The 17,584-nt window shown below is 43.3% G+C and overlaps 3 non-coding genes and 1 pseudogene across 4 annotated transcripts; 3 read left to right on the top strand and 1 right to left on the bottom strand.

The window, feature by feature from the left end:
* Positions 1-309: 309 nt before the first annotated feature.
* Positions 310-382, top strand: TRNAF-GAA. The gene has a single exon. It is a non-coding gene; the product is annotated as a tRNA-Phe (tRNA).
* A 5,729-nt stretch (positions 383-6,111) lies between these two features.
* On the top strand, positions 6,112-6,183 carry TRNAA-UGC. The gene has a single exon. It is a non-coding gene; the product is annotated as a tRNA-Ala (tRNA).
* Positions 6,184-11,021: 4,838 nt separating this feature from the next.
* Positions 11,022-12,101, bottom strand: LOC112622277 (annotated as a pseudogene). The gene has a single exon (XR_003118968.1). The product of XR_003118968.1 is annotated as a pantothenate kinase 3 pseudogene (transcript).
* Positions 12,102-12,215: 114 nt separating this feature from the next.
* Positions 12,216-12,287, top strand: TRNAA-AGC. The gene has a single exon. It is a non-coding gene; the product is annotated as a tRNA-Ala (tRNA).
* Positions 12,288-17,584: the final 5,297 nt, after the last annotated feature.

The following is a 17,584-nucleotide window of genomic DNA, read 5'->3' as shown; positions in this document are numbered from 1 at the left end:
TAAAAAAAAGTAAAAGCAGAGGTAATTTCATTTTGAATTCCTTAGTTTTCTGAGGAGTGTTTTACACGGTGACCAAGCATGGGAATATCTTCCTGATTTGACCAATTCCTCGCCTTTTCTTTCCCGTCTTTTGCTGGGGAAAATTGGATCCTATTTCACACATAAATTGCAGCAGAACTTATATTTTTGGGGTGTAGGGAAGGTGAGTGAATGACCAGTGATATTGAAGACAACAGAATTAGGCACTGAAAGATACACTGACCTTACAAATGGCAGTTTCTGTATGACAAAAGGAAGTTGTGCACAGCGGCCGAAATAGCTCAGTTGGGAGAGCGTTAGACTGAAGATCTAAAGGTCCCTGGTTCAATCCCGGGTTTCGGCAGAATCCTTTTGGCTTTAGCATGTCATTCCCTTAACACAGTACTTGCTCACCAATCCCAGAGGTCTATATATAACTCCACTTCTTTTATTTATTTTTTTTATTTTATTTTTTTTTTTGAGACGGAGTCTCGCTCTGTCGCCCAGGCTGGAGTGCAGTGGCCGGATCTCAGCTCACTGCAAGCTCCGCCTCCCGGGTTCACGCCATTCTCCTGCCTCAGCCTCCCGAGTAGCTGGGACTGCAGGCGCCCGCCACCGCGCCCGGCTAGTTTTTTGTATTTTTTAGTAGAGACGGGGTTTCACCGTGTTAGCCAGGATGGTCTCGATCTCCTGACCTCGTGATCCGCCCGTCTCGGCCTCCCAAAGTGCTGGGATTACAGGCTTGAGCCACCGCGCCCGGCCTAATAACTCCACTTCTTTTTGCTGTTTTCTGAAAATTCCATAAAGGTAATGTACATAAATATATATATTTGTAACACTCCACTGAAGACTTCCATGAGGTGTTAACTGACAGGACGTAAATTATTTAAAGCCTTAAACCTACGAAGTTATTACTTTTAAAACCTAAGAAATTCCAATATGCTATATGCTGTGGCACTTATAATTCATTTCCGACTTGATGTTATTTATGTGTGTTGGACAGAGGTGTTTTAAATCACAAGAAATGTGAAGAAACCTGTAGAAGAAGAACTATTATACTGTATGAGCGCATATATGTGGTGGTGGTATATTCAAGAAACATTTTGCAATTAGAAAAACCTAGGTTTGTACCTTGAGTCAACTCCATAGCTCTGCAGTTAAACTGCTGGAAAAATAACTTTTGTTTTGTTTTGTTTGAGGCAGGGTCTCACTCTGTCACCCATGCTGGAGTGCAATGGTATGATCACAGCTCACTGCAGCCTCAGCCTCCCTGGACTCAAGCGATCCTCCCACGTCAGCCTCCTGAGTAGCTGAGACTAGGGAAATGCAACAACAAGCCTGGCTTTTTTTTTTTTTTTTTTTTTTTTTTTTTTTTTGGAATTTTTTAGTGGAGACTGGGTTTCAACTTGTTGCCCTGGCTCTTTCGCCCTGGCTCTTCTCGAAATCCTGGCCCACCTCTGCCTCCCACCGTGCTGGGATTACAGGCTGGAGCCACCACACCAGGCCTAATTACAGGAATAGTCTAAGTTTTCTTACTGACAGGACATTTCTTCCAACTGGCACCCTTGTCTACAATTTCCAAATCTTAACTTATTTCTGTGCTGGTATCCAGGAAAGAACAAAAATAAGTACTTCTATATGAATTATTCTGTCAGACATTCATGAGGGGTCCTGGAATACTGAAAATGAAAGCAAATGGGCAGCAAAGTCATCAAGACTCAGGTGCATGTGCCCCATTTTCCCTTTTTCACTTCAACTTCTCTGTTGAAATGCTGTGTTGGGGGTAATGGGTCTTCCCCCTGCCCTTTTTTTTTTCTTTCAAATTGCTGTTTCATTTTCAGAGCTATTTTCCCCTTACTCCTGCATACTGTGTGAGGAGACAATAATCTACAGTACTACAACATCAGAACTGCAGCAAGTTGAAAAAGGAAAATTAGTACCAAATAAGAAGCAACCTCAAGGTGCGAACATTGACTGCACAGAAACTGGGAATCAGATACTTTATCCTTTAGGTAACTGAGGCTTTCTCAACTCAGAAGCTTGTGTTTTATTTCGTTAAGAAATATTTGATTAGACAAATGGTAGCACTGAATGTTTTCTTGCCTAACACAGTAATGATTCCTTTACATTCTGTTGAAATGGAAGTTCTAGGGTAATTCCCCGCATGATTTTTCTCCTATTCAATCGCTTAAAAATGCGGCTAATAATAATTACGTAAAATGGGATGTTGTAAAGGACTAAGGAGATTATGCACAGAAATGCATTCTGTCGGGAACACTCGAAGCATGAAACTTAATTACTCAGAGACCATGCTCCATGCTCTCTGGCTCTGGGAATCTCCCAGAACCACATTTAAAGAGATAACATCATCTCTAGACAATGCTGTCCAACAAAAGATAATACAAGTCTTCTACTTTATCTTCTGGGATAAAAATAATTTTTAAAAAAATACAAGTCATAAATGCGAGCCACTTTTGTAGTTTTACATTTTCTAGTAGTCACATTGAAAAAACAGGCAATATTTATTCTATATCTTTTTTTTTTTTTTTTTTTTTTTTTTTTGAGACGCAGTTTCGCTCTTGTTGCCCAGGCTGGAGTGCAGTGGTGCGATCTTCGCTCACCGCAACCTCCGCCTCCTGGGTTCAAGCGATTCTCCTGCCTCAGCTTTCCGAGTAGCTGGGATTACAGGCATACGCTACCACCCCGGCCAATTTTTTTGTTTGTTTTGTTTTGTTTTGTTTTTTGAGACGGAGTCTCGCTCTGTCGCCCAGGCTGGAGTGCAGTGGCGCGCTCTGCAAGCTCAGCCTCCCGGGTTCACGCCATTCTCCTGCCTCAGCCTCTCTAGTAGCTGGGACTACAGGCGCCTGTCACCACGCCCGGCTACTTTTTCGTATTTTTTAGTAGAGACGGGGTTTCACCGTGTTAGCCAGAATGGTCTCGATTTCCTGACCTCGTGATCCGCCCGCCTCGGCCTCCCAAAGTGCTGAGATTACAGGCCTGAGCCCACTCGCCTGGCCTTAATTTTGTATTTTTAGTAGAGACGAGGTTTTTCCGTGTTGCTCAGGCTGGTCTCGATCTCCCGATCTCAGATGATCCGCCCGCCTCTGTCTCCTAAAAGTGCTGGGATTACAGGCGTGAGCCACTGTGCCCGGCCTCTGTATCATTTTTAAAATAATTTCAACTTTCATTTTAGATTCAGGGGGTACATCTGCAAGATCGTTACATGGGTATATTTTATGATGCTGGGGTTGGGGTGGGATTAATCCCATCACCCGAGTAGCGAGCATAGTATCCAATAGCTAGCTTTTCAAGCCTTTCCCCCTCCCGGCTACTCCCTAGTAGTCCCCGGTGTTTACTCTTTCCGTCTTTTATGTCCAGTTTTAATAATATATGTAAATCGCCTTGTATAACAAAAACATTATTTTAAGTAATCCATCTTAAAATTATAAGTGAGTTATTTTATATTAAAAATGATATTGCATCTTTGAAATTCGGTATATATTTTATACTTACGACACATCTTACCTCGGACTGGGCAATTTCATGCATTCAGTAGCCAATGTGGCTAATGGTAACCATATCGGACAGTGCAGATTTAAACAGGTACTTTATATATTTTTAGGTTTTCAAAACTGAGTATGTATGACATGAGGGTGTTCTGTCTTCAAAATTAAACGTTTAATTCCTCAGAAGAATGCTGTGTTAAACGAGCTCATCCTACAGATTATACGAAAAAAAAAAAAGTGTTTTGATCATGTTGTTGGTAGATAGTCTGAAGATAGATATGGAGATTTAATCATTTCAAATTCCCCCCTTTTATGTGGCAAACAAAAAAACATACCTTCTTATTATGAATTCCCAAGAATCTGATAGATAACCAGGTTTCTCTGGGTGTGACATGACATAAGGATGAAGGAGAGTTTCTGCAAACTGTCCTAATATTGCTTTTACGGCATCAAAGAGTCAAGATAATCCTCCCCGGTATTTACATGCACACACACAGAGACACAGACAGGCAGACACACACGCGTGAATACACATCTATTTTGTGTGTAACGCTTCTCTTGTCTCTCATTCAGTGAAATCTATTACTCGGTGTTTCCTATTTTTATTCTAGAAATCCCATCAGTCAACTGAAAAGACAAGTCTGGCATACAACTTGCGATCTGCCAATTCTAAAATGGATCAATGTTATTTTATTAACATTGGCAAAGGTTCATATATGGGCAAACCAGAATGAGAAAGAGTTAACAGTCACTAGAAATTTCGTTCCTGGAAATGGGTTTTCTTCTTATCTTCTTATATAGTTCAAAGAACCCAGTCTCACCATGATAAGTCCCAAGATTCGAGAACTATTTAGGAGCAAACTTGTTTGTTGCCTACAAATATCACGAATAGGTTTCTAATTTCCATATCTCAAAGTACACTTTTTAGTCTTTATTCACCTCCATGTAATGTGTCTACTACTACTAACGCTTACAAATCCCAGGCTGGAGATGGAGTTAATTGCCTGAGTTCTCTGTGTAATATCCTCACAAGTGTGCCCCACAGATACTTTGAATTTAGCATGAGCCAAACTAACTCATCTTCTCCATCTTTCAATCTTTCTCCCATTCCTAAAAGAGTTGTTAAAACCTCTCCCTTTCTGCACCTGCTTGTCTTTGGCAATAGCATGTTTGTTTTTCTGAACTACTATTCAATCCTATTTCTATTTATCTTTTGTCTTACTCTCATAATTCAATCCTCCTCTCCACCCCCAAAGCTGTTTTTCATTTATGCCTTATGAATTCCCTCCCCTCCCCTCACCTCCCGTCTCCTTTTCTCTTTCTCTCTCCTTTCCTTCCTTCCCTCCCTACCTCTGTCTTTCTCCTTCCTTCCTTTCTTCCTTTCTTCTTTCCTTCCTTCTTTCTTTCCTTCCTTCCTTCCCTCTTTTCTGCCCCCCGCCCCACCCCCGCTTACTCCCTCACTCCCACTTTCTCTTGCTTGCTTGCTTGCTTGCTTGCCTTTCTCACTCCGTTGCCCTGGCTCGAGGGTAGTGGCGTAATCATAGCTCCCTACAATCACCAACTCCCGAGCTCAAGCCATCCTCCCGCCTCAACCTCTGGAGTAGCTGTGAGTACAGGCCTAAGACACCAGGCCAGCTAGGGACCCTTATGAAAACATGCTGAGTGCCTCGCTCTCAGGTTTTCTTCTGATTATGGCTTTCCTCCACTGAAACTAGGCCTCATAATTCCTAGGCCTCAAAAAAAGAAAAAAACACCAGATGGCCATGGATAGCCCCCCGATGTTCCCAGAACTCAAACAGAAAAACAATTCCGGGAAGTAACCTTATGGGGTCCCACCCTTGACCCTGACTCAATGTTCCTGGAATTAACAATTCCAGGAAAGAACCTCATAAGGTCCTGCCCCAACCAATCAGAACAAGACACCTTGCTCAGGCCATAGCTAGACCCAATTATCACGCGCCTAAAGCTTTGTTTGAATTTCGCGCCCTAAGCTGTGTTTGAACTTGTGTTTGCCTATATAAACAGCCTGTAACAAGCACCCGGGGTCCCAGGGCCAACTTAGAGCTTGGGACCCTAGCGCGCTAGCAATAAATAACTCTCTGCTGTGAATCTCGTGTCGGTGATCCTTCGCGGCAACCCTTGCCCAGGAAGGAATCGAGAGTTCGGTTCCAACACCATCAAATCTTACCTTTGATATTCCGACTGAGTAAACAACAAATATGCAGCGTTTTAGGCAGGGAAAGGCTGAATTTCAATGGCTTTCTGTCATATCTGGAAGAAATCAAAAGAAACGAAAACCAGAACTTGATTCTTGCCAAGCATAATAGAAGGAGACCCGAAGAACTCAATGTCTTGACAATGGAAACTTCTTGTGATTATTATCTGACACTTTTCTATCTTTTGTTTTTCGTTTCAAGCCCTACACAGTATTCTAAAGAATCTGTATCCCCCATTAGCACCAAATATCTCCTGCTCAGAGTAGCTCTCCATGCTCTATAGTACTGACCACTACTACCAGCATACTCACGGAGTGTCAGGATGTGAAAGTCACCTCCTGGAAATTATTACAAACAGACCTTTTTAGCAAGGGGGTGTAGCTCAGTGGTAGAGCGCATGCTTTGCATGTATGAGGCCTCGGGTTCGATCCCCGACACCTCCAACTGATGGTTTTGCTCTGGCAGTTTTCAAGCAACAGTCTTCTGCCTCCTCACATTTTTCTATCTTATTTCTGCACATATAGAGAGTAAAAATGTACTCCAATGCATTGCCTTGAACTATCTCCAACCTCTATGCTGTGAGCCTCAACATCACATAAGGCTATTGCGACAGCAGAAGGAAGACAAAAAAGTAACGAAGGGGAAAGAAGAACGGGATAGCAACAGGGGTCTCTTGAACCCAAACAAAAGCGTGCACATTCACAGGCGGCTCGCGTTGGCTCCCATTTTGTTTTGGTTTGTTTTTGGGTTTTTCTTTGAGACGGAGTTTTGCTCCCGTTGCCCAGGCTATAGTGCAGTGGCACAATCTGGGCCCACTGCAACCTCCGTCTTCCGGTTTCAAGCGATTCTCCTGCCTCAGCCTCCCAAGCAGCTGGGATTACAGGCGCCCGCCACCAGGCCCAGCTAATTTTTTTGTATTTTTAGTAGAGACGGGGTTTCGCCATGTTGGTCAGGCTGATCTTGAACTGCTGACCTCGTGATCCACCCGCCTCGGCCCCCCAAAGTGCTGGAATTACAGGCATAAGCCACTGCACCCGGCTTTCCATTTTGTACTGTGATTAAAGAGACGCAAAGACGAAAAGGGGGTGAGTATGTTTTTGTTTGTTTTCTGGGCCAAAGAACAGAGCGAAAGCATCCGTCCACCGATTTCTCCACCAGTCTCTCCCTGTCGACCTGCACAGGGACACAAGTGCGATCCAATACTGAGACAAGGACTGCTGTGGCTCTCTAGCCACTTGAAATAGGACTGGAAGGACGCTGGATGACCGAACAAAGACTGTCGGGGAATTAGAAGCCTTCAACATGAGAGAAACAGAAACCAATATGGATCAACATTCGTACTGATATTCCATGAGACTGATTCATATTCATATTCCTGTATTTCCTCAGTCACTGCAGTATTGCCTGGGAACTTCTGGTAACAGCAAACGGAGGCCCTTATGAAAAAAACAGGAAAAGGTTTTCTGTCACAATGGAAAATACATGCAGAGTAAAAGGTAAGTAGATCGCAATCGTGTTGGGCACTTCCTCCGATGGAAAAAAACAAACGTTTCATATTCTTTCTCAATTCATCTGATTACAACTGCTTTTTTTTGAAAAGGGAACTCCCAAGAAATTTTATGCATTCATGGTACCTGTTAAGGGTTTCCAATAGTGTACAGTTTCAAAACTGCTGTTCTCTCTGTACACATTTATTTATTGTTGAATTAAAGTGTCCTTGAGAGGCAAGAAACTACAATGTTTGTTCCCAGTCCACCAGCTTAACACTCTATCAGGCTGGCATGTCTTTACTTCTTGATTCTTTTGTCCAGTGAAAATATCTATAACTAGCATCCAGGAGGAATACTGTCTAGTGAAACCTGCTTAGCTGAGGACTGGCTGTGTGTGTGACCCCAGGCCAATCATATGTTTGTTTTGAGATACATTTTTTGGAGGAAGGTAATTCACACATGCCATGTATTTTCTTTTTGTTCCATACTTTTTCTTTTTTAATTTCCTGGCATCCATTGGTTCTCTCCAGGCAAACAGTGGCATGCCAGTCACAGTGGACACTGCATGGGAGAGCAAGGGGTGGGAAATTAGGGTGCTGCAAGCAGAATGCTAAATTCCAGGCCCAACCTCAGATCTATTGAATCAGAATTGCTGAGTGTGGGGCTCAGTCTCCTGTGTTTGAATAAGCCCTCAAGTGACTCTGATGCTAAAGTTTGAGAAGCACTGTTCTAGAGGTTTAAGAAGGAGGTCCCAGGATCAGGCACCAGCTGAGGGGCAAGATTTGTTCCTGGGGTTCCTTGCCTATTCTCAATCAAAAACTTAAACCACGTGGGAAAGCCAGTGAGGTCTGTAGTTGCATTATGTCAGGGGTGGGGTTGGATTTACCATCTCTTTTTTGTTTGTTTGTTTTTGTTTTGTTTTTTTGAGAGGGAGTCTTTCTCTGTCAGCCAGGCTGGAGTGCAGTGGCGAGATCTTGGCTCACTGCAACCTCCGCCTCCCGGTTCAAGTGGTTCTCCTGCCTCAGTCTCCTGAGTACCTGCCACCATGCCCAGCTAATTTTTGTATTTTTCGTAGAGACGGGGTTTTGACGTGTTGGTCAGGCTGGTCTCAAACTCCTGACCTCAAGTGATCTGCCCACCTCAGCCTCCCAAAGTGCTGGGATTACAGGGGTGATCCCACCACGCCGGCCTATGCTTTTCTTTTATAGGTAGGGAGGGCTAGGCAAAATTTTGTATTTCTCTACTAAAAATACAAAAATTAGCCGGGCGTGGTGTTGTACCTGTAATCCCAGCTACTCAGGAGGCTGAGGCAGGAGAATCGCTTGAACTCAGGAGGCAGAGGTTGCAGTGAGCCAAGATTGTGCCATTGCACTCCAGCCTGGGTGACAGAGCAAGACTCCATCTCAAAAAGAAAAAAAAAAAAAAAAGAAAGAAAGAAAGAAAAAAGAAAAGGAAAAAGAAAAGTGTTTTCTGTTTGATTTTCAGATGCTTAGATTGCTGAGTGCTCTCCTATTGCAATAGTCTTTCTTTTGAATATTATCTCTTCTTATTTTAGCTTGGATTTGTCTTTATGTGACAGTGATAGACGAGCTTGTGTTTTGCATTTTTGAGGCCCTGGGTTCAACTCTGTGTACTTTTATTTTTTACTTTTCTCTGACTCACTCCTCAAACCCACTCCTCAAAGAACTCTGATTCAACTCTTCCAATTTTCTTTCTTTCATTTCTTCTATCTTCTCCCTTCTCTTTCTTTCTTCCCTTCTCTCTCTTTCTCTCCTTTTTTTCTTTCTTTTTCTCTCATTTCTTGATCAAATAAAAAGTAAAAACAGGCCGGGTACGGTGGTACACGCCTGTAATCCCAGCACTTTGGGAGGCAGAGGCAGGTGGATCAACTGAGGTCAGGAGTTTGAGACTAGCCTGAACAACAAGGTAAAACCCTATTTCTACTAAATACAAATAATTAGCTGGGCGTGGTGTCACATGCATGTAATCGCAGCTACTAGGAAGGCTGAGGCAGGAGAATCGCTTAAACCCGGGAAGCGGAGGTTGCAGTGAGCCAAGATTGAGCNAGGCAGGAGAATCGCTTAAACCCGGGAAGCGGAGGTTGCAGTGAGCCGAGATTGAGCAATTACATTGTAGCCTGGTCAACAAGAGGGAAGAAACTCCATCTCAAAAAAAAAAAAAAAAAAGAAGAAGAAAAAGTAAAGACATGACCCAATTAGTTGCCTTTAATGCTCTCCTATTTGCATTTCCTATTTCCAGCCTCAGCATCACCCAAAGCAAATGACACAGCAGGAGAGAGTAAGAGGAAAAGAAGAACCAGCTTTTCAAGATCTCTGGATCATGTTTCCATGTCAACTGCAAAATTATTTGCCTTGCCCTAGATCCAAAAGATTTTCTTCCATGTTTTTTCCTAAAAGTTTTATACTTTCATGTTTTACGTTTACATCCTTGATCTATTCTGAGTTCATTTTTGTGTAAGGCATAATATTGACATTCTTTTAAAATTTTTTAAAATTCAAAAACAAAAATTTTTTTGATAGCCGGGAGTGGTGGCAGGCGCCTGTAATCCCAGCTACTCGGGAGGCTGAAGCAGGAGAATCACTTGAACCCAGGAGGCGGCAGAGGTTGCAGTGAGCCGAGATCATGCCATTGCACTCCAGCCTGGGCAACAGAGCAAGACTCCGTCTCAAAAAACAACAAAAAAATTGAGACAGAGTCTTGTTCTGTCGTCCAGGCTGGAGTGCAGTGGTAGTATCATTGCTCACTGCAGTCTCAACCTCTAGGGCCCCAGTGACCCTCCCACCTCAGTCTCCCTGAGTATCTGGAACCACAGGCGCAAGACCACTATGACTAGCTTTTTTTTTTTTTTTTTTTTTTGGTAGAGGCAGGATCATCCTTTGTTGCTCAGGCTGATCTGCAACTCCTGGGCTCAAGCAATCCTCCCGCCTCAGTCTTCCAAAGTGTTGTTGAGGCTACAGGCATGAGCCAGGGGGCCCAGACTTGCTTCCTCCCTTTCTTATACAATAACATAAAAATACAACAATGTAATACAATAGTCTTGAAATCAAGTTGACTATTTCTTCCCCTTATATTTTTATTCTTAATGATTATTTTAGCAATTCTAATTCGTTTAACTTCCTACATATATTTTAGAATAATCGTGTCTATATTAATAAAAATCTTGCTTGGATTTTGATAAGAATTTCATTAAACCTATATGTCAATTTGAGAAGAACTGCCATCTTTACCATGTTGAGTTTTGCAAACTGTTAACCCTGTACATCTCTCCAATTATTTAGTTTTTGTTGTTGTTGTTGTTGTATTTTTGGTTTTTTAAAACTTATTTCATCAGCATTGTGTACATTACATTGTGTACGCTTCTTTTTTTTAACGGAGTCTTGCTCTATAGCCCAGGCTGGAGTGCAATGGCGTGATTCGGCTCACTGCAACCTCTGCTTCCTGGGTTCAAGTGATTCTCCCGCCTCAGCCTCCTGAGTAGCTGGGATTACAGGCATCTGCCATCATGCCTGGCTAAGTTTTGTATTTCTGTAGAGATGGGGTTTCTCCATGTTGGCCAGGCTGGTCTTGAACTCCTGACCTCAGGTGATCCAACTGCCTTGGCCTCCCAAAGTGCTGGGATTACAGGCTGGCGGCACCACGCCCACCTTACATTGCATTGTGTCTTTTTCAGCATTATTCAGGTTTTGTTAGATTTACGTCTAAGTATTTCTTTTTTGTTAGAAATTATACATGTTACTGTCTTTTTTAAATTATTATTATTTTTTTTCACGTTACTAAGTTCTCTCCTTTAATATGGCAATATTCAGCAGCTTACTCTACTCTTTTATCCTTTGGTTCCCCGTGACAAACAATGCAGTAATAATGCCCCTGGATTCAGTTCCTCTTGGATGACATTTATTAGCAGAGAGAGAGACCTGGTGCTTTAGCTGAAATTTGTCAGCCCAAGAAGTGCACTAACTGCTCCAAAGTATTCCTCAGGTTCTAGAAACAATGCTTTCAGTTGACCTTTTGACCAGAAACTCAGTGCATATGCCAAAAGTTTCATTGAGAGGGAATTGACATGTAAAACGGTTCCAACAAAGACAACTCTGTTTATTTCCTCATTAACAGCACACATTCGTGCCACAGAACCAAAGCTATTGGTGATAGTAACTAAAGTAGCTCTTGCCAGATCTTCTTTACTAACAGATTCTGTCTTCTCCTTATAAATCATATTCCTAAAACTAGATGTTACAGTCCAACCTGGCAAACCAAATCTTTCATGATCTCCTCCATAAATATCACAGGACAGCTTGTCAGCTTGTGTGCTGTCACCTTTGGATGCCATTTCAAGAGCCTCTTCAAAACTTTCACAGCCATACGATAAACTGCATAAACCCAGAAAGGTACCCTCTCCAAGGCTTGTCCCAGTCACTCGTTTGTAGTTGTCTTTGGAATGGACTGCTAAAATACTGACTCCTGAGCCAATGCTCACTACAAGCAGCAGATAGGGATCATCCGGGTTAAAAGGCATCTTTTGGCGTCGCTGAGGTTCTGGGCATTAGCTAAATAACAGCACTCTGCTTGTCCATTGAAACTGACAGAGTCTATACACAGCAAACGCTTTATAAGACAGTCAAGTTCATCCAAGTGGAGGTTTCCAATTGTGCGAAAATCTTTTTCAAACTTGTAGGCACCACCTCTTGTAGCACATAGCACCGTTTGCAATGTTGACAAGTTTTTATCTCTTCCCATTTGGATAAAAGTAGACAGGTCCTGGGTTGGAAAACTGATAAAGTGCAAGTCCCCTCTTTGGCCGAAAAGTGTTAAATCTTTCAGTTCAAGGTGTACATCCCGAATGCCGGTGGATCCATATGTAGGAATTAACAGTGGAATTGGAAACATATAATGATTATCCTGACACAGACGGCAGACTCAGATATTGGCGGTCACCAATGTGTTTTCTGAACCACTTGGGTCGTCGAGGGGGTATAGCTCAGTGGTAGAGCGCGTGCTTAGCATGCACGAGGCCCTGGGTTCGATCCCCAGTACCTCCAGGTTTCGTTTTCTTCCCCGGGACACCAGTAAGAAGCGGTCCATGACATTCCCCAACTTTAAAATTTTCTGTCTGTCAAAGTGAATTGTGTTGGTCTCTGCATTTCTCTCTCATACAGAGGGTGATTCGTGTTCACGTGAGGTTATTTGCTGCTTAGGATTATCCGCCTATTCTTGGTAAACAGACCCATCAATCATTAACATGGACCACGCACGGGGAGAAGCAAGTAGCATTCCTGGCCATCCAGCTGATTTCTAACTGTAAATGAAATCATCAGAAACTGTAGAACTGTGTGGCCCAAGTTTGATTTCAGATCAGAAGCTAAAAGGCTCAAGTCTTTTTCTGTTTCTTTTTCTAACTCCCTAACCAGGTTGCAGAAGCCCTACAAGATTTCACTAAAAGATTACACTGCCAGGGGTTGATGATTTGATGTGTGGTGGTCACTTTTTCCATTGGAGACCCACAAACTCTGAAACTTAAACTATTTAACTACAAACACACAGCAAATGACAAACAGATAGCATTCACCTCAGCTAAAATTTGGTGGAAGTAAAAAGCACTTCTCTGGGTCCTCTGAGGAAGCTTCTGGTCTGAGACGCTAACACTGAACTCCAGGAACCAAGATCAGGATAGGAGAAAGCTCATTTTGTTGTTTTACATAAATAAAAGTAATGAACGTTTATTCTTCTAATCCCAAAGGATCCTTTTGTACCTCACTGTACTTACTCTCCAGGATTGACCTCCTTCTAAGCTAGGGAACAACCCGTACCTCCAGATTAGAGCTCTTTGTGGTATCACCATGCTAAGTAGAAATCCTCAGGGAAATTTTCTGCAAGCATGTTAATACTGTCTTGTTAAAAGAAAATCTGCTTTTATTTTCAGCTCTATTTCATGCCAACGAAGGAAATAAAAAGTTACTAAATACCCAGAAGGCAGAAAAGCGACCTTTCTCTCTCTCTCCATCTGCAGAAGCCAAGCAAGCGTGTGGGCTTCTTTCTGTATGCATTCTTTCTTTCTTTTTTTTTTTTTTTTGAGATGGAGTCTCGCTATGTTGCCCAGGCTGGAGTGCAGTGGCGCGATCTTGGCTCACTGCAAGCTCCGCCTCCCGGGTTCACGCCATTCTCCTGCCTCAGCCTTCGGAGTAGCTGGGACTACAGGCGCCCGCCACCACGCCCGGCTACCTTTTTGTACTTTTAGTAGAGACGGGGTTTCACCGTGTTAGCCAGGATGGTCTCGATCTCCTGACCTCGTCATCCGCCCGCCTCGGCCTCCCAAAGTGCTGGGATTACAGGGGTGAGCCACCGCGCCCGGCCTGCATCCTTTCTTTTACTCACTTTCTAAACGCTGTGACGGCCACCATCTATCAAGCCATCGCTAAAGTCAATCTGAGGTCAACCCACTCGACTTGTGAGGGATTCATCTATACTGCCTCTGCACCTGTAATAGGACTAAAGAGGCGGTGACTGCACACGTAGTTAACACCAGTTGTACCGTGACTCCGCCTTTCCGCAGCCGCTCTCCAGCTCTTTAGAGTCCTTTTGAGTCAGGCTGGAAGTGAGGCATAAAGGAGATCGTTGCAAACGCCAGGAGGAGTTTCTTCAGGGTGAAGTTAACTTTCAATCGGCTTCATTCTAAGAGAAATATGTGGAGCAAACAAACGGGAACTTGCTTTTTCATCTTTTGCATTTCAAGCAAAAACTAATAAAATTAGATGTTACCACCGTCAGGCTCAGTTTCGAAGCTGCCAGTAGATTCCGCTTCTAACTTTAAACACAGGCACGCAGGAAATCGGGAAATCCCTGCAGCTCCCTCAGAAGCTACAGTATCAGCGGTTCCTGAAGCGCAAACCAAAATCCAACATCCCTTGCTCCTCCAAAGAGCTCAGCCGGTCTGTTGAGCGACGGAAATAGCGGAGAGTTGCTCTTGAAGCCGTGACAGCCTGGCAGAAACGAACCAGGTCCCCTTCCTCGTCGAGCCTACCTCCCTAGAGATAAAAAAAATACCTCTCTTCCCTCATATCCAGAGAAAGCGACGGAGGAATGTAGCGCTTAGACTCACTCTACCATCCCGTCCGTCCAAGTCCTAATAATCTTGAGGATGCGACAGAGCGAGACTCCGTCTCAAAACAAAACAACCCTAAAGAAGAGAGAGAATGTGCTGGAGGATAGGAAGTATCTAGGAGAACCTTCTTCTTCTTTTTTTTTTTTTTTTTTTGTATTTAAATTTAAGCCTTCATTTATATAAAATAAAACGCATGAAACCTATTCAGTTTATGGCTTATTATATATATAACCAAAACTCAGACCAAGATACTGAATTTTTCAGCAACCAACAGCTGCCTTTTGCCTCATTTCAATCATCCTAACTCTCTGACATCCACCTCCATAGATTATTTTCGTTATGTTTTAAATAATATAAGGCCGGGCGTGGTGGCTCAAGCCTGTAATCCCAGCACTTTGGGAGGCCGAGACGGGCGAATCACGAGGTCAGGAGATCAAGACCATCCTGGCTAACACAGTGAAACCCCGTCTCTACTAAAAATACAAAAAACTAGCCGGGCGAGGTGGCGGGCGCCTGTAGTCCCAGCTACTGGGGAGGCTGAGGCAGGAGAATGGCATGAACCTGGGAGGCAGAGCTTGCAGTGAGCTGAGATCCGGCCACTGCACTCCAGCCTGGGTGACAGAGCAAGACTCCGTCTCAAAAAAAAAATAAATAAATAAATAAATAAATAATATAAGTGGGACCATATAATATCATCGTATTTTGGGCTGCTACAAAATCACTCAAGACTGGTAATTTGTAACCAACAGAAACTTATTTCCTTCCTTCCTTCCTTCCTGGTAATTTGTAACCAACAGAAACTTACTTCCTTCCTTCCCTCCTTTCCTCCTTCTTTCTTTTCTTTTCTTTTCTTTCAACAGAGTTTCACTCTTGTTGCCCAGGCTGGAGCCATCTTGGCTCACTGCAACCTAAGCCTCTGGATTCAAGCAATTCTCCTGTCTCAACTTCCTGGGTAGCTGGGATTACAGGCGAGTGCCACCACACCTGGCTAATTTTTCTGTGTTTTTAGTAGAGATGGGGTTTCACCATGTTTGCCAGGCTGGTCTTGAACTCCTGACCTCAGGTGATCCATCCACCTTGGCCTCCCAAAATGCTGTGATTACAGGAAACAGCCACCGTGCCAGGCCTAGAAACTTATTTTCTCACAGTTCCGGAGGCTGGGAAGTCCAAGATCAAGGCACTGGCTCTGGTGTCTGGTGATGGCCTTTTTGTTGTGTCCTCACATGGCAGAAAACTGAGGGCAATAGAAAGATGAATTTCCTTTGTCAAATCTTATTATAAGGGTACCTAATATTATTCATGAGGAAGGAACCATCATGGCTTAAACTTCTTAAAGGCCCTATCTCTTGATAATTATCACATGGTGACACCTAAGCTTTGGAGGGGACACTTTCAAACCATAGCAAATCTGTACTCATCTGTATATGGATTCTTTTACTCAATTTCTGTAAAAAAAAAAAATTAGATTCATTGTCGATATATTGTTGCTAGTAACAGTAGTTATTTTTTATTGCTCTAGAGTGTTCCATTGTCTGAATACTGTACATCATGATTTATTCATTTTACTGTCCAAGTACATTTGCAGCACCCCCAGGTTTTGGTTGAAATGTTTAATGCTGCTGTAAATGTTCTGATACATGTCCTTCAAGGGAAATGCTCATGCACTTCTCTTGGGCATAAATGTAACTGTCTAGTTTTGGGTCACAGGTTTTATATATATATTTAGTTTTAGTTGATATTTTCAGATAGTTTCCCAGTGTAGATATAGCAGTTTACAGTCTCATCAGCCATGTTTGCATGTTCCAATTGCTTCACATACTCAGCAACACTTGATATTGTTCACTTTTCACGTTAAATGATTCTGATGAAGAGCAGTATTATTTTGTGTGTGTATGTGTTTTTGATGGTGTCTTGCTCTGCTGCCCAGGCTGGAGTGCAGTGGTACAATCTCAGCTCACTGTAGCCTTTGCTTTGCAGGATCAAGAGATTCTCATGCCTCAGCCTCCCCAAGTAGCTGGGACTACCGGGGCACGTGGCAGTCTAAATTTTTGTATTTGTAGTAGAGACCAGGTTTTGCCATGCTGGCCAGGCTGATCTTGAACTCCCGACCTCAGGAGATACATCCGCCTCGACCTCCCAAAGTGCTGGGAGTATAGGCATGAGCCACCGTGCTCAGCTTTGTTGTGCTTTTAATTTGCATTTCCTTTTTAGCAAAAGATGTTGAGCATATTTTATATCACTCAAGAGCAATTTTTTGTGAAGTGCACATTAATTTGCTCTTTCTTATTGAAGTTTTAGTCTTTTTCTTAGTACTTTGTAGAAGTTCTTAACATATTCCAGATAAAGATCCTTAGTAAAACATAAGTATTGAAATGTCTTCTCCTAGACTGTGGCTCATCATCTCTTCTTATTTTTATTTATTTATTTTTTTTGAGACAGAGTCTGGCTCTGTCGTTGGGGCTGGAGTGCAGTGGCCAGATCTCAGCTCACTGCAAGCTCTGCCTGCCACGTTCACGCCATTCTCCTGCCTCAGCCTCCCGAGTAGCTGAGACTACAGGCACCCGCCACCTCGCCTGGCTAGTTTTTTGTGTTTTTTAGTGGAGACGAGGTTTCACCGTGTTAGCCAGATGGTCTCGATCTCCTGACCTCGTGATCTGTCCGTCTCGGCCTCCCAAAGTGCTGGAATTACAAACTTGAGCCACCGCGCCAGGCCCCCCACCCTTTTTTTTTTTAAAGACAGAGTCTTGCTCTGTTGCCCAGGCTGGAGTGCAGTGGCGTGATCTCGGCTCACTGCAAGCTCCACCTCCCAGTTTCACGCCATTCTCCTGCCTCAGCCTCCAGAGTAGCTGGGACTACAGGTGCATGCCACCGCTCCCAGCTAATTTTTTGTATTTTTAGTAGAGATGGGGTTTGCACCGTGTTAGCCAGGATGGTCTTGATCTCCTGACCTCGTGATCTGACCACCTCGGCCTCCCAAAGTGCTGGGATTACAGGGGTGAGCCACTGCGCCCAGGCTCGTCTTTTCTTAAGTAGGATGGGGCTTGAAAAACTTTGTAAGCAGATGAAAGAGAAGAAATGGACACAGACAAGTTGAAGACCCCAGAGAAAGTTCCATCTGGACATCTTACCTCTTGGCTGTGGGAGAAAATGCCCTCAGGCAGTTGGCTGGAGAGAAGAACCTCAGAATAAACTGATGGGCTGAAATGTTCTAGAAGCAGAAACAGTGTGATTTGGTCT

Source organism: Theropithecus gelada, chromosome 4 (genome assembly GCF_003255815.1).
Source record: "Theropithecus gelada isolate Dixy chromosome 4, Tgel_1.0, whole genome shotgun sequence".
Taxonomy (NCBI): domain Eukaryota; kingdom Metazoa; phylum Chordata; class Mammalia; order Primates; family Cercopithecidae; genus Theropithecus; species Theropithecus gelada.
Note: the sequence above shows the minus strand (reverse complement) of the source record. Positions and strands in the feature narration are given on the sequence as shown.